The sequence below is a fragment of the Neopelma chrysocephalum genome, unplaced genomic scaffold (genome assembly GCF_003984885.1).
Source record: "Neopelma chrysocephalum unplaced genomic scaffold, ASM398488v2 Primary Assembly neopelma1_22b, whole genome shotgun sequence".
Lineage (NCBI taxonomy): Eukaryota > Metazoa > Chordata > Aves > Passeriformes > Pipridae > Neopelma > Neopelma chrysocephalum.
The window spans coordinates 9,011,083-9,027,404 of record NW_020897690.1 but is presented as its reverse complement, the minus strand read 5'-3'; positions in this window follow the sequence as shown (position 1 = coordinate 9,027,404).

Sequence of the window (16,322 nt, the reverse complement as noted above, 5' to 3'; positions counted from 1 at the left end):
GTCTGATATTGTAGTTTGTAGTACTTTTATTTCCTGAAACAGAAATAGGCTTATTGTTCTTTCTTTTTTCTTAGTATCCAGGGTGTAATGAACTAAAGCTCTCATCACCCTCATAGTAGTGATAAAACTTCATATGATCATGAACAATACCAATCAACTACTTTCAGTTATATTAATAGTTGTTTCTCATAGTTGTTATTGCAATCTCCTGCCAAAGAAAATATTTCTATTTTTATGTTCTACACATACCTTTCTCTTCCTTTTAAATAGAGCACTGGGCTTTACAATGACCTCTCATTCATCAGCCTCGTAGACACCATTCCACACCATACACTTGATTCTGACTCAAGTGACTATGACTTCACCCCATCTGAAGTGGTCCTAACATTGTATTTCTCCTCCAGTATCATTCCTATTACAGCCTGGATAATCACTTTGGTTCAAGTAGAGATATGACATACCAGCATAAGGAATTCTCATTAGGTATAGATAAACTGTGACATATTCTGAACCAATCTAATAAAGTGAACTTGAAAATCAAAACTGGATTTCCCCCTACTTTTGTGTAACATTTACATTTTTTCTATCTAACTTCTTTTACCATAATTTCATGTTACAAGTTAATGGATATTTGAGCATATTTGATAGCTGGAAACAACTTTCTGAGGTTCATCCATGAAAGGACAAGGATTCAACCCATACACAAATGTGAATATAAATCACATTACACTTGTTAACTGTTAAGTTTGTTTAAGTAATCCCAGTATACAGAGGATCAAAAAGGCTAGCACAATGATATTTACAAGAATTTACAACAAGCTTGCACTTGATACAGTTTACCTCAGTGTGCACAAGGCCAAAGTAAAATTTTTGTACGTGATACTATCCCAAAATTCAATATTCACAATATGACAACATTGTACCCTTGCTATCTATATTCCAGTTGAAAATTAGCATGTAGAGAGCGTATAATCTCATTTTTGTGTCTAAAGATTATTTCCCTGACTTTTTTGATCACTCATTAATTAAAAAAAAAAAATTCTGGATTTTTTTGGTTCATTTTTCTAATTTATTCTGATTCAAGTGCATCCTTTTCAATATGCAGTGAAACATATGGCTTCTGAGTACATGCCCAGCCAAACCAGATAGCTTCTCCTCAGACAATTAAAAAAAAACGGAAATAAAAGATGAAAGTAGGATTCATTGTAATTGACACACACTGTTCTCCCACTCTTTACTGCCTTAAAATGTTGGCAGGTACTAGGCCCTCACATAGTAATCAACAGTACCCAGGTAAACAGTTACAGTCTAAACAATTAAAGAAAAAGAGAAAACTCTCACTTGTTTGCTCCTGAAAAAGTTGCAGAATCTAAACCATCTAGTCCAGGTTCTTCAGAATGTCACTGAGAGTGCCAAATATAGAACCCAAAGTTTCTCAAATACCTGTTTTATACCCTAAACATGGGTGGAGGGGAGGGAGAAGGGGTCTATTTTCATGTAATTGTTATCATTATAACTTCTTAACTTTGCCAGGAAAAACAACCTTTTTGGTATGCCTCAGTCTTAATGAGATTTTTTGAGTAAAACAATCTGACATATTGACAAAACCTTCTGAGGAACCCTATAGAACTCATCCATGTGATTATTCAAATTTTTTCATTTAAAATTTGGGATTACGAGGTCATCCCATTAGAAAAATAGTTGATCAGAACAAATATAAACAAATATTTGACAAAATGGTGGATTTTTGTTCAAGGAAAATGTCTGGTGCTAGCCATTGTGAGACAGAGCATGGCACACTGTGCAGTCCATATGTTCAGCTGTGTTTATACTCTGAACTGGATGCAGAAATCTTTAAAAAGCAACCTGGCAACTAATTTTATGATAGGTAAATTGTCCTAATCACCTGTGTATAGCCATTTCTACCTGATGTGGTAAGAGATTCTACAATAGGATATTTGTCTGGAAGGAATCATGAGTAGCAGGTAAGCATGGCATTTAGAAGCTTTGCTTGACTGCTTTCAAAGAGTTTTGGATGATGCAATAGTTGATAAGATATCTTTTCCATAAAGCTTCGAAATAATTTATAAACATCCTTCTTTCATACAACTGAATTGTGAAATACCACACAAATTTTGTCAAATGAACATCAGGATGTGTGAAAATGCAGTTTGTTACACGCTTCACAGTTCTGGTTCACCTTCTTATACTTAATAGAACATTTTGCTACCTTAACTCAAGTGATCCAGCTGAAAATGCCATGGTTTGTTTGAATCCAAGAGTTTCTGTTTTCACAGAAAAGCTAACAACACTGAGACCAAAACTTACAGCAACGGACTATTGCCTCTTCTTGGACTGGCCATATAGGGAGAACCAAACCTGTACATCTTTTCAACTTTGCTGTCTCTTTCATCATCACGTAACTGGGTGAGTATTGAACTTCTCTGTGTCTATAGGTATCCATCTTGGAATGATACCATCTTGCCTTAGACACAAGATCTTCCTCACGAAGAAAAATTATCCCAACTAGTCACTTAAACTGAGCCTGTTACATTAACTGTCTCCATACAGTAGTACTAAGTTCCATTTATCTCAGCATGTATTGTTATATACTTGTCAGATGGGTTTATTTTCTTTAAAGTCATTATCAGCACCTTGTATCCTGACTGAGTTTTTTTCCCTGGCTGCTGTTTTCCTTTCTGCCCACCACCGAATATCAGTGTTGCCAACAAGTTAATGACAACAACTACTAAATGATTTGAAAATGATACCAGGCACAGACACATTAAGCAACATGTAAACAGTGTAAAATTAGTGAACTCAACATATAATTTGGTGAATACTTACATATTTGCACATGCATTTGTGGGTGTGTGCATCTATATATATAAGCATTCACACAAACAAGCATATATGTATATTTAGATGCACACACACAATCATACATGGGTGGAAGTTAACAGAAATGACAAGTCAAGGATATATAATTTTAACTTGAAGTTACTGCTTTCCCTATTGGACAGGGAAGAAAAGTTTACATTGATCACAAAGGGCCAAAACCTACAGTCAATATCTGGCTTTTAATAATGGTATGCATTGTACTGGGCTTGACCAGGCAGCTAAACAGAGCAGCGAGGATCCACATTCAGAGTCATGCACATGCTAGCTCCACACCTACCAGTTACCTGAGGATTATTAATCACTTTAAGGAGAACTAATATGGATGTGAAGAGGGACTGCTTGTGTCTCAGTGGACGGAATCATGACAGAACTGTCAGGAGATCCGTAGTATGCGTGCAGAGTTGTTTCAGGCAAATAGTTCATATCACTGCTTTAAACTGTTCATGAAAGCCACTGCACATAACAGAGAATGAAGTGCTTAAACAGTAGCACTAGAAACTTCAGGGATTTGCTTAAAATTCAGTGTGCATATTCCTAACAATCCAGTACACGTCTTTAAAATTTCAATGCACATCTGTGGGTGAATGCATGTTTTTTAAAGCTCTGCTTCCCATTGTCCTAAAGTTCTCCACAAATGGTATCAATGTTAATGAGATCTCTATAGTCCTACAAAAGAGGTCATTGAGCATTACGCTTCATGCAGCCATATCATTGGGTTTCAGGTTGTGCAGTGGTAAGCCCTAAGAGATTGCCATTGTAGAAAGAGAATTGACTGAAACACAAAAGATCTGGAATTTAGTTGAAATCAAGTTTCAAACAGTTCTGATTATTATCTGACACTCTCACAAGTTAATTTTCTGGGACAATTTTTTTTTTAATCCTTCCCTCTTTGAGATGAATCAGTGCTCCAGATCTCTGTGAAACTGCTGTAGACCTGAGTATCTCTCATTTCTCCATATTGTGGAGCTCATTTCACTGTGTGCTGGTAATGAAAGACAGCTCAAGACAGCTCTTCTTTTCTAAAAACAGGAATTCAAGAAAAATGAGGAGCCTCCCCAGATGTTTCTAAAATCAACACCTGGGTATCAGCAGAACAGTAGGGGGCATTACCATGGTGTGGACAAAGGTAGCTATGTATAAAAATACTGAAAATAGTTTTAGATAACATTGTGTTAATATATCTGGGGGAGGAGGGGAAGGAAAAAATGAGGAAAAAAAAAGATTTATTTATTCTTTTTTTTTTAATAGTCATCCTGAAACATGTACTACCTAAGAGCAGACTAAACCACATGTCAGTAAAGACATCCACTGGGAATTATTACAGCTTCAGACAAGATACAAAGGCAATGGGAAATGGGAAAATGAGTCAAAGCTTCCTTTATAAGCATAGCAGTTAGAATGGTGAAAGTAAACTGTAAGAAGAGAATATTCTCCAAATTCAAACTCTAAACTAAAATTGGGGGGGTGAGAGGGAAATATGAATAAAGTTTCTATAGTGGCAACAGTAAATAATGTCTTATGTCCTCCTTAGGCTCCCAGGAACTGGTGCAACCTTCTGCATTTCATAAATTTCTACTGGTTAGTTTAGCAACCCTACCTAAAGGGTCCACCTAAGCACCAAGTCCCTGAGTTGCCACACTTTATTTTGCTTGTATTTAAAAATGACCTTTCAGGGCCTGGTCTCACTTTTGTAGAGTAATTCTCTTTTTTTCCCCCTTATCTTGCTATTTTTTCATTCTGAATCTTTTTCTTTTTTTCTTCTCTCAGGCTGTACACCGCCTTTAGCAGCTGCCATTAGCAGGCGATACATTCAGAGAATTATTATGATAACATAAAGCTCAGTTCCTAAATTGTTTTGCTTTTGAGCATACAGAAGCCAGTTTGTTTTCCTGCCTGTTATTTTCCCAAAGTCCTTCCCTGTCCCATTGCCTGCCTAGCAGTCAGTACATTTTGGCAGCATGGAAAAAAAGAAAAGCTATGATAACGCCTGAACAGCTGAAGGCCTCACATGAATAAAGCACTTAAGACGAAGACTGTATAATTAAGTGAAGACTTGCACTCCAGCCTCCCCTTGCAGCAAGGAGGTTATTAAGAGGAGGGAAACCCGCGATCATTACCCAGCAAAGAGTATGATGACTGGCTGCTCAGTGTCAGGCCTCCGGTGGCTGGCTTTGTCACCGGCGCGGAAAGGAGAGTTCACTTTCTGTCAAAACTGGCTTTGCCAAATGTTATCATTTTAAATGCCGTGAAAGAGAGGGAGCTGGGCCTAGGGGTATACACAGCCCCATATGCTGGTGACAGTGATACAAGTGTAATTCTAGACTATTAGAGTGACACATAAGATCATTTCTGCCCCAGAACATGAGACAGCTGAGGGGATTATTCAGGACAGGCTGTCACGCAATAAAATTTTCAGAAATCTGTTAACCCCAGCTCAGACCCAGTGAATATTTTATTGCTTAACACCGAGAAAAAGTATATTTATTAACTATAGAAAGATATAGCCAAGAGGCTGGGCAGATGAAAGGTTACAGGAAAACGAACTCACTTGATATCCTGCCGTAAAAAGTAGCAGCATGATCGTAGAGCTAAGGAGAAGAAAAAATACCCTCAATGATCTGTATTTGTATCCAAGGTAGAAATCACAAATAAAATATACGACAGTGAAATTAAAAAGAAAGATTCTATATTCTCCCACAGTATACAATGGTTGCTACAGCATATGGAGAATATCATATGTAAACTGATGTTCAAAATTTCTTGAAGCCGATTAGGCTCAGAGACTCCACGGTAAGATAGCATTCCAAATGGAATGTGCATAAATTGGGGGCTTAAAGCATATTGCTTTCTGTTAGCTCAACTGTATTCTTTCAGAAGGAAACATTGACTTTTTTTCCAGAAATCAAGTAATATTTTGTTATACTGAAATAACAGCATTTTCTGTCTTGCAAGGAGTGCATATTAGCCAAATCCTGATTAAAATTCATAGATAGCAACACAAAGAATACACAAGGAGCCTGACTATCAGGTTATTATTCAACCACTATATAATGTTTGCATTACCCCTCTGCTAGCTATGCAAAGGTATAAACATACATGTGCACAATTAAATTTATGATTTCAAGCTCTTTTATTCATTTGATACATAAGTACTTTTCACTGAAACTGGAATTGTGTTCATAACCTGAATTTGCTTTTCAGCATTGAAATGTTCCTCATTAGAGGGTAAGTAATAAAAGCAATTGCTAAGAAACTTTTTTTCCCTTTAAAAATGTAAAATATACAGTAAATAATGGTTATGATGAAATATTAGTATGTCAACTGACTCCTCCTGAATGAAAAAGTAAGTCTAGGCTTTGATACAAGATTTCAGAAATCATTTAAGAAAAGCCATTGCTACATGTATTATTAATATTCATATTAAAAACATTCCAAAGTTAGTCTACACAGTTTAATGTGTCTATGATTACAAGAGACAGCATTCACTCAACAATGTCACAAAGGTCAGTAGAAAAAAAATAACATGATATGCTTTTTGAAAAATCCCAACATCTGAATAGTGTGTCCTGGGTGTAAGAGGAGCCCATGGGGGTGCACTTTGAGAACAAAAGCAACCCTTCTGCTAATTGACTGAAAAATTAGCCAGGTCCCCCTGTGGGGAGCACACAAGACAGTAGCAGATGGAGACAGCTCGGACAACGCGGCAAAAAAAGCTCCTCAAAACCTGCTGTGAATCTGCCTGCAATTATGGGTCACAACACTTTTCTTGTTTAACAGAACACAAGGAAGACAAACAGAAGAAGTGAAAGCTAGAAAGGTCATAAACTGATTGTAAATCTATTATTTTAGATGAGAAACTACTGAAAATTCTTAAAGTGTTCTAAGTTATGTGTTGTTTAATGAGGTAAGTTAAATAGTTTCTTGCCAGTGGTGCCATGAAAGGTTTCTGAGGAATCCGAAATAATTTGTATATTCTCTGACTCACTCTCCCCTTATCTTGTTTTACAGCATAACTTCTTCCACCCCTAGAATAATGGTTAGTATACTGGTGATTCTGGTTAAATATGTGGATAGATGTTTGAAAGATAGAAAGCCAATCCAGCATTAAAAAAGGTCTTTTGTCAGTTTGCAGGAGTTGTATAAATGTTTACTTTTGATATCTCTTGATACCCTTTATCACTGTCATTTCAGTCTTAGCTTTTGGTTTCTTTTGATTATACCATTCTCTAATGATAATTTTTCCTATTCAACTCTAGATACAAAAAATATCACAAATATAAAAATGAAGTCTCCATTTTATCACTCTCACAACAAAACTGATGAAATTATTATTTTGGTCTGAAATATCAAAGATTTTATTTTTGCTAGTAATGCAAAGAGCACTTTCCAAAGTAATTGAAATGGGTTATATGTATTTGTATAGTTTCATTCAAAGATATTTTATTTTCTTGAGGCATTCTAAAGATCAAGTCCTCTACCTGTTTCTTATTTCAAAATGAGTATTATCGTTATGCTCCAAAAAAAACCCAGTATGGATAAGCAAGAATTATAGGGTATTAACCATTCATAAAATCTAAACAGGAATACATTCATAGCCAATCATTATGAATAATCAATGCAAAATAAATACAATAGTGAATATGATAATGGATAAGCCTGTGTAAATATCTGGTTTAAAGTGCATAAGTAAAATATTTCCTTTTATTTCATATTATTTTCCTTCAGTTCCCTTATATGATGATGTCATCCAAATTAATATACAGTTTCATTACTGATCTCTGTTTTTTTGAATCCCATCACCCTCCACGATAAACTTGGGATAACATGCAGGCCCTATTGAAATTAGTACATATAGTCAATAAAAGTGAATTCTTTTGTCTCTGGAGAACTTTGTTCCAGATACTATTGCTTTGTCCATGTATAGACCATCCTTTATGTCAACTTCCAGGATCAAAGCTATAGGACCTAATTCTGTAGCTGCACAAGAGTGGTTCCAGATTACTCAGAAGTCATTCCTGCTGGATGCTTGTGTGGATAAATGCAGGAATACGCAAAAATGCAAGGGCAGAACTTCACAGGGCTTAGAAAAGGATCTTTTATCTGTAAGCAGTTTCACTTCCTGGTTTCACACATAGGTTAACTCTCTAGGACATTGTAACATACATTGCTTTATCTACAACAAGTACATAATAACAACTATTTTCCATTTACCAGGCTTTTTGGATCACCTCTTCAAAAGCACAGTATGCTTATTTAGACTTTTTGCTTCAGCTTTTCATTCTACACTGCTGAAATTGATGGCATCATTCCAGGGAACCCAAGTGCATGGCAGCAACATTGGCAAGCACAGAGCAGTGGAATCATTCTGACCAAAACAGATTCTGCTCAGAACCACAGTCATTCATTTGCTTGCACTAAAATTAATTTATTTGTTTTCAGTGTATCTCATGCACAGGTGGTTCATTTTGTACTTATTAGGTAGCAAAATTGTTTAAGCAGCTGCTATATATTCAGAAAAGAGGAAAAGTCCTGTGGTCTATGTTCTGTAGCTGAATAAATGTTAAATAGGTTTATTTTTTCCCACAAATTTTGAAAATATAACAATATTTATGAAAACACTACACAAATAGTGCTAGAAATTATATTCTTTATTAAAGTGAAAAATAAAAGCTTGTAAGATGATTAGTAGGTTGTCCTTCTTTGGGGTGTACCTCCTACCTTCACCTTCTGTAATACAAATAATTTTCAGTTTATAGATACTCTACCAAAGACTTTATTAGTATTTTCTTTAACATCTGTATAGTAGAAACCGTATTACCTACCTTGTGCCATACAGTCTGTCTTTATGAGATGAGGGACACTGCAACTTTCCTATTTTTATTCTGTGTGGACACCAGGAACTATAGCAAGTCCTGGAATAAAACGTGAACCCACACCCACCAGATCCCATTTGGAAGAAAAGGTTTTCATGATGAAAGTGGCTCAATGTACTCTTGGGCCTACTGTATGCCAAATCAAAATGTCTTTTGAACTCTTTCAAGCCCTAATTTGGGAGTGACTCTGTGTCTGTTTCCCAGCTCTGAGTCAGACTTCCAACGGCACGTTCTCTCTCTATAAAATGGGGACAAGGCATACTGATGAGGGTTACAAGAATAAAAATAAGCAGTATTTTGTCCTATGATGAATTGTATATGTACTATGACCAACAGAATAAAAATACAAAACTGCAAGTGATACTTGGTCCTTTTACCCATGAAATACATAACATAATATTTAATACAAGCATTGGTAGCTTTCTCTTTGGTGTAGTTACAATGCTCAAGCTGACACTAAGCACTGTGCAAGTGCTGAGGGGTAATACTGTTTCTTATCCATTGACTGATTATCCAATGGCACTGGCTATAAAAGGAAAAGTGCAAATGTGCAGTTATACATCTCTGAGTCACATGGTGCTCATGGAAATCTCAGATTGCAAACTGACAATACTTTAATTTGGGATTTGTTGTTTTTTCTCCCTCAGTCTGCACATATAATAAACTAGTATTCACCAGCATGGGGATTAAATAAAGATTTTACTTGTAGTATTGGTAGATAGCAAGACTAATATAGAATTGATTTGCTTGATTTATGTTACCAAAATGCATAATGTTCTCCTATTGTGCATCCAGTCTAAACTGGTGATAATCTAGTTTATACTCAAAAAATCAAATAATTCAATTTTTCTCCTTTGCATAAATGTGTGTCAGTGTGCTAACTCAGGGACACTAAGGCTTTCAGTGAAATTTCTGATAAATATAACCAAATTGTTCTTCAACCTTAGAGAGAAAAAAAAACCAAACCACAAAAACAAGCCAACAAAACAAAACAAACAAAAAAGGAACAATTGTTGAAAACACAACAAAAGTAAATCCAAAACCTGCAAGTAAAACTTCTGAGTACAGTGCCATAGGTCTTCAAATAACAGCTTGGGGAAATAGAACAGAAGGCTATTTTTGCACTCTTTTGTGAGTGGGATGTGGCATTGTTACTTAGAGAGCAAGTGATGAAGTTGTTGAATGATGAAATGAATATGGAATCACTCTCCAGCATGCTAACTACAGGTTTCTTTTTCTAAATAAGAACATTTCCCTTTTGTTTTTCTATCTATAATGAATGTGTACTGGCTAAGTGGAATCAGCAAAGCAAGTTGTCAATGAAAAAATGCATGAAAGAGAAATAATAATAAGCATACAAAAAAGCAAAGCAAACTAAAAAGAATTGGTGCAGTGCAACGTCTGCACTGCCATGAAGAGCAGTCACAGCCATGTTGTGCCATATTATGCAGCCATTGCTGCATTATGGCAAGAAATGGCTGCAGTGCTGGGTGGTCAAATCATCAGTACATCAAACCATACCACGCAGTTGCTATGATTCTGTCATTTTCGTGCTATTTTGCACAGCTACAGCTGTCCAGGCTTTACCACCCAAGTTCTATGGTAGAAGCAGTAGCTTGCCATGTCCTCAGTGAGGTCACTCTTTCCTTGCACAGCAAATACAGCTTGTGCCCTCAGGTTATGCCATGCTGTTCAACGAACAATGTGCTACCAGTTAGGGTACACTGTGCTTCACTGCTGCTGCAGACCTAACTTTGTGAGGTGATCTGTCAAAGAAAGTCTGCTGTGCTTTGCTATGGAAAGTGTCTGGACTGTTGTGTCATTCCACCCAAAATTTGTGGTGAAGCCTGTTCTCCTGGGATGCACAGGTAATGGAACACTACGGCTATACTATTTGTTGTGCTTTATTTGCACATGCATGCAGGGTAAGTCATCACTGTAGAATAAAAACAATATGAAATGGTACGAATGAAAATGTTCACCTTCTTTCATTCAGTAGACATGTCTTACACCCAGATAAATAGCAAGAAGTATCAAGTTCTTTGAAAGAGATATTGGTCTAGACAATTTTTTAACTTTCATGTTCCCCTGTTTTTCCAGGCTCAAGAAAATGTTTTCAAGAGAGGCAAGTTCTGAAAACTGGTATTTTGAGATCGCAACAGTTTCATTATGACTGCAAAATATTTTAGAGATACTACTTCACAAGATTCTGTCTTCAAGTACCAGATCTTTTTTAGAACTTTTTGTTCTGATACTTTTATTCTCTTAAAATATAAAAAGAAAATTTATGTCTTCTCTAAATCCCTCTGATATATCAGATTATTCTTACCTCTTCCCAGCCTTACCAAGAATGGAGAAAAGACAATTAGGATTTTCTATGGAAGACTAATGGTTGATCCCAATGCAGACAGTAAGAATGAAATCATGCTGAGGATGGTGTTTATGATGCAGAATATTTTAGCCTTTGTTCAGGGGTTTTGTCTCCTACATGTTCACCAAGCACTTTTAGACTTCTAGTTGAATAGAAGTGTTCAACCTCGACAAAAAACAAGCTTACCATTAAAACAGCAAGCAGTTTATGAATTAACATTCTCAAGACTTTCAAGGAGTGTTCTTTGAGATGAAAGATATGCCATCCAGCTCTGAGGATCTAAAAAGTCCATGTGAATCAGGAGGGATGACACTGTTATGCAGCCTTCTGGGAAGTGTGTCAGTCTTTCCTCTTCTCTTACCATTCCCTTTTCCCAGCAGCTTCTTGGCTTCATGATGCTGTCACCAGGTTCTGAATGTGTCATTACAGTACTCACTATATTGGCAATCAGTTTACTATAACAGCTTCATCCAGCACAGACTGATTAGAAGAGGTAGTCTGATTCAGATGCACACCAAAAAAACCTAGTGTTAATTATTCACTCTCCACTAACATAGTGGATTTCTCTCAAGGCTTGTGTGAAGTATGAATTAAATTCATAGAGGCTCTTGTTTGATAACCTTTCTGAAAACATTCTCAGACTTCCTGGACTAATACCTATTAAAATTACCACCTTGGGAATAAATAAAATATAATTAAGATATTTTTATGAAAGACATTTCTCCAGACTGCCTCTCTTCTCTGATTCAAAAAAGAAAAAAGAAAAAAAAAGAATTAATAACCAACATGTGAAGACAGATTGTTTGCAATTGGATTGATTTATGATATAAGGATTTAAGTATGTCTCCAGGGCAACTGCTCTTTGCCTGGGGATTCTTACTGTTGTTCCATAAGGGCAGCACCACAGTCTTTTAGTAGTCTTATTTTCATCAGTATTAACAGAAGTTCAGTGTTTAAATGCTCATGTAGATTTCTGCTGTACTGCTTATATAAAAAAGTATAATAATAAAGTTGTGTTCAGAGCTATTAAGGATTGGAATTCTAGCAGTGCCTAAAGGTCAGGGTCCACATAAAAAACAAAGAGTTAAATACTCTTATTTCTGATACACATACACGATTTTTGCTTGTGAAAAACCACTGCCATACCACTAATCTTCACAATGGAGCTCAGTAACATATTTTGACACAGAATACTGTGTCAGTCATTGGGTCTCAACAAAATTGTCAGCCTAGAGAATTTTGTTGCATTAATGACTAGCAGATTACAGGAGACTCCATGAATTAGAGAAAAAGTTCTTTCATCCAAATTAAAACAAAAGACAATGGGAAAAAAAATCAAAACAAAACAACAACACCACAACAACAAAGAAAACCAACACCAAAACACCACAACAGAAAACCTTTAACTGTGAAAATATCATCAAAAGCAAAATTTTTAAATACAATTAGTGTGATAACATCATAACTCATAAACCTCCTCAAATCTGGGCAGTCATTTTCAAATATTTTAGGTCAAAATATTTGGATATAGTCAAGGTTGGTTTGCAGATTCTAGTTGGGTACACTTTATTGAACAAATCTTAGTAACTGTTAACATAAGTATGTGAGAAATCGTGTGTGTGTGTGTGTGCATACACACATATGCTTGTCAGTACTTTGGTCTCCAGTCCCAATGAAAATCAGGCATTTAGAGGTCTGCCCATTTCTAATGCACAAAATAATGGAAATATGTAGCTAAGACTGCCATCCTTATCTCTATCAATTGCACTTATTGTAGCACATGTGGCATGTAACATCAATCTCAAATTTCTATAATGTCAAATGCAAGGGTATGATCTAAGCCTGAAGTGAAAGCACTAGCTGCTGCTCTTACTTTCGATTATTTTCCTTACTTCAAATCCTGTAGATTTAGTGCATAGGGTTTTGTTGGTTTTTTTTTCCCCTGTATGCTCATGTCCAGTGTATAAATAAATATCAAACTCACTTTTGCACTATCAAGCAAATAATCAAAATGCACAAAGGCCAAAGTTAACAAAAACAATTTTAATATAACTACATTGTGTATTTGGGGTGCACCCTAACCTGACTGTCTAGTCATTTCCCTCACTGGGGGTAGGTTTCATATTGGCCATGTATTGATACACAGAAAGAAAAGAAAAACATAATATTTTGATGTTCTGAGCACTCAAATCCTCTGGGAACTAACTTCTTTCTGAAGGAAAACTGTACCATTTGGAAGCCCCTTATAAGAATTCAAAATTTACATTATTTCACCAGTCTGCAGCACTGTATCTTTATATATGTTTGTTGTAAAGTTAGCATAAGTTTGACCTGTGTCTTTGAATTGGACCTGCCTATCATAAGAATTGCCCGGGTTATAGTGCTCACTGGAGGCAGAAAACTCAAGCCCATTCAGAGTCTTAGCACGTCCCAGCTCAATACCTTAGGCTGTGATGACAGAGTAGAAGCAATTCCAAGAATATCATACTTGGCATATGACCAGCCCACTGTAAGAGAAGACATTTTTGTAAACTTGGTGACCATTATTGAAAGAGTTGTGCATGATATTTAAAGGAACCATTAGCATATTACCTACACCCAAGCATAGGTTTTCTTAAGCATAATATGAATAACATGAGACCAAACCACCAGTAAATCTGGAATGTGGATGAAATGTTTTCATTTGAAGTGAAAAAGAAACAGCAATATTTCATGTTACCAGTAGTATTCTGACCCACTGATCTACCAAGAAGCACAAAAAAAAAGAGGAAAAGTCTACTATGTTGGTGAAAATGGAAAAAAAAAATATTTCAAGGATCTAGGGCACTACAACAAATAACCAAATGAAGATGAGCCCCCAATATCAGATTCATAGACAGGGCCAGTTAGGATGACTCCAGGCTGTAGATAGCACGGAGTACTGAGCAAAACTAGAGGTGACTTTTTTGTGACTTTTTTTCCACTTTTTTTCCTGTTATACATTGTTGTTGTGGTTTAGGAATGGTATTACACAATTTAGTACTCCCACTAAAAAGAAAACCACGAGCTGCTCCCCTCCCACCTCCAGTGAGAGAGACAAAAGGTAGAGATCATGAGTTGAGATAAAAACAATTTACTAGAAACAGCAATGAGATAAGTAAAACAAACAGTAACAGCAACAATATTTACAGCAAAAGTGTACAAAAAGAGAGAGTGTTTTACATACAAAATATTCATGTGTGACAATGAACAATGGAGGTCAGGTTTCCCCCTCCCACCATGTTTTTCTCAACATGAAGCCACACCCCTCTTCTCAGAAGCCAGAGTTCCTTACTTCCACTCCTGGCAATGACATGGGTGGTATAGAATTACAAGCTACACACACCCACACTGCTCCAGGCTCCACCCCCTCACTGCCACTGTGAAAAAATTTTGTCCAGGCTGAAAATAGAACAATTGTATATGGAGACATTATAAACAAGTCTACAGTTTATATTTGTAATGGGACCTGATAGCTGTCCCAGTGAAAGAACAAAAGGCAATGGACACAAACTGAAACGGAAGAGATGATGTCAGCACTTATGGAAAAGCCTTTTTCACTGTGAGGATGATCAAGCACTAGCATGGATGGCCCTGAGAGGTTATGCAGTCTCCATTCTTGGAGGTATTCAAAGGCTGGCTGAGTGTGGTCCATGGCAACTGACTGTAAGTGACCCTATTTAAGCAGGGAAGTTAGACCAGATGACCTCCAGAGGTCGTTTCCAACCTCAACCATGCTCTAATTCTGTGACAGATTGTCAAAGAAACAAAAGGGACACAGAAATAATGAAAGATATTTCAGTGAAAGGCTTGGAAATCTCAGTCAAAAATTATCTGAGAGGAGGTTTGATTAGATTATTGCATCTTCATGAAGAAGCAAGGAAATATTTTTAAGACTTTGATTGGTACAAAACTCAGTTGCCCAGAACTGGAATCAGGCAAACTCTTTATGTGTGAGAAAATTGTTACTAAACGTTGAAGTAGGCCAGAAGGAAAAGTGCTAAGGCATTCTTGAGATATTGCAACTCAAAAGTAGATGCTTTACTGTTGCTTGAGTATTAGAAAAGAATAGGTATCAAAGAATGTGCTCAGAACTTAGATAATTTGAAGGAACAAGACCTCCCCATGAGTCTGATAAGTGTAGAGAATCTGAAACTCCATTCGGGGAATCTGTAGCAACATGATGCCTCTCTGTAGAAGACATAGTAAACTAGACAATGAAAGGTTTGAGATGGATGCAATGAGCTAAAAAAAGCACCTTGATTAAATTGGAACAGATGTTTAAGATCACAGGGGTTTTTCTGTTACCGTACATATTATTCTTGAGACCCCTGGTGGCCTAGTGGTTAGCGTGCAGGACTTTCACTGCTGCGACCACGGGTTCAAATCCCGGTCTCCTGGCCTGATGGAGGTCGTTAGCCCTGTGTGGCCATCCATCTATGAGAAGGACACTCTAAACAAACCTACGTCCTGAGGACCTCACTGCCATTGTCCAAGCTTGCTTGGCCCCGGCAGATGAACCTTAGGATTAAAGGGTGGGCTCAGTTCAGCGCATGCTGTGTCTCACCTAAAAAAATCCATTGCGCAGGCTGGAAAGGTAAAAGACCTTTCCCCAAATCTTCGTTCGCGAAGATGGGCCATTACATATTATTCTCACCCTGTGCATGAGTTGAGGTCCAGAAGTCAAGAGGTCCAGAGTCTGCCTTTCATGTTCCTTTCTTCCTTCTGGCAGGATTCAGCCCAAGATTTTCAGAGGAAATAGTCTAAAGCTGGTCTTCAAAACCCTTTGCTTAGTCATTAAATAAGCATCCTGTTTTGATACAGTGCAGAGGATAAAGCCCCACTTTCAAAGTTATACAGACCATCTGTGGCAGCAGCATCTTACATGTGAGACCAGGACATTATCTTCCAGAAGAGGTGGATTAGAAAGTGATGTTAGGGCAAATTTATTGTCACATACAAAAGTTAATGGAAACAGTGTTTATCATCTTGTATTCTTTTGTCTCTGTTGCCAGGGCTTCAAGAAAGAATTTTTATATTTGTATGTCAACAGGACACGAATAGCTGCGTTCTGCTCATATTGTCTAAATTAAAGAGTACATGATGAAAAGTCAATAAAATCAGTGTTTTATATTAACTTGTAAACATTATATATATAT